This window comes from Polistes canadensis, unplaced genomic scaffold (assembly GCF_001313835.1).
Source record: "Polistes canadensis isolate GaletaPanama2010 unplaced genomic scaffold, ASM131383v1 scaffold_196, whole genome shotgun sequence".
In the NCBI taxonomy this organism is placed as follows: Eukaryota; Metazoa; Arthropoda; class Insecta; order Hymenoptera; family Vespidae; genus Polistes; species Polistes canadensis.
Genome location: NW_014569743.1, coordinates 149,568 through 151,365, shown reverse-complemented (window position 1 = coordinate 151,365; position 1,798 = coordinate 149,568). Strand labels below are relative to the sequence as shown.

Sequence of the window (1,798 nt, the reverse complement as noted above, 5' to 3'; positions counted from 1 at the left end):
AATAAAATATATATATATATATATACGACGAATAGAACATTTCAAAATCCACCCGATATATATAAGAAGTAAAATCATTATAAAAAAATCTACTACTACTACTACTACTACTACTATTACGGAAAAGGAAACAAAAAGATATAAATTTTATTGGATGACACGGAAAACAAAGTTTCGTCAACAAACGTAGACGATTATTTAAAACGATCCGTGTCACCAGATAACGAGACCATTTTTATTTCTTTTCTTCTTTTAAACACCACCACCATCACCACTCTTACTATATTCTAGGAACATAGGCAAAAATCCGAAGGAAAATAATTAACGCGCGTGTCCCCGATTTTGTTCTTTTTGTAGTTTTCAACGCGATAGAAAGGGAGACAATTTTTCCGCTATAACGACAGATCATTTCGTGATACGTTCTCTCGAAATGAAAAAACCATTGGGGTGGTTCTCCTACGTATGTACCACCCATTCATGTTCGCTGATGCTCGCCATTTTGAAACCCTCGTGAATCGATTAAATAGTACACCCCGTGTACTATTCATTTTTATATCGTCAAAAATATCTTTTATAATAATAAGTATAATATATAAGAAATCCTTACTTTGATATTTTCTACATTTTTTTTTCTTTCTTTCTTTTTTATTAAATTGTATTAAAAAAAGAAGAAGAAGAAAAAGAAGAAAAATTTTCAACGAATGTTTTTGCATTTATTAATCGATATCGAATTTGTTTGTTTATTTGTGTGTTTTTTTTTCCAAAAAAATCAATTATTCTTTCCACGAATATCAAAAAATTCTAACAAAAATTAACAAACGAATAATATAATGCAAATTACGTGAATAAGTGCACGCGGTTTGAAAAAATAAAGAAAAGAAGTATAAGAAGAAGAAGAAGAAGGGAAAATAAAAAGGAATAGTAGTGTTTATACAGGGTGTACACATTGACAACGTTCTAGAACCGAAGTCAACTATAGTACTCGTCAGAAATTTTATTCCGCTCTGTTAATCTCTTCATACATACTCAATTTTAAGTAGAACGATCATGTGTGTTGAGTTAGTAAACGTGTGTTGTGTCAGCTGACAGTCGATTTGCTTGTCCTATGAAAAAAAAAAATTAAAAAAGAAAAATAAAGGAGGCTGCTCATGCGAACGACACCCTTAATGCTTTAACTCGTTCGTTCCTTTTCTATTTCATTCAGTTCCGTTTCGTTTCGTTTCTTTCGTTCTAACATAAGTTTCAACCCTAACTAAAACGATAGTTATAATTTATACACTTTACCGACAGTCATTGCTTATTTATTCTGACTTTCCACCCTTATTTTCTTTACTCCGAGTAATAACGTTCTCATTACTTCGTATTTTTTAACAAATAATTTTCATAATTAAATCGATTTTTTTATTATATCGATTTGATTAATATCATTGATCTTAACTTTGTAATTTCTTTTTTCAAAGAAAATGTAATTTCGTAAAGAATGAAGGTTGTATTTATTTTTATATTTGATACTTATAATACATCGCGTATGTTAGTATGTTATTTTTTTTAAACGATTATTTATAAAGTGTGTGCATGATAAATTATCGAAAATCATTATTCAGAGATTAATATAAAAAATACATTTATCAAAATGTAATTAAATATATTATTAGTTTTTTTTCATCTTCAATTTGTTGGTAAAACATTATATATATATAACATATAACGTTTAATATTTTTCTGCACTATTTTCATTACTATTAATTTATCTAAAAATTATTTTATAATTACATTGATATATATTCTCAATTAACAC

General features: G+C 27.5%; 1 protein-coding gene across 4 annotated transcripts in view; it reads right to left on the bottom strand.

The window, feature by feature from the left end:
* Positions 1–1,798, bottom strand: part of LOC106789669 — a 225,508-nt gene that overhangs the window by 133,413 nt on the left and 90,297 nt on the right. The gene's annotated exons all lie outside the window — the stretch shown is intronic.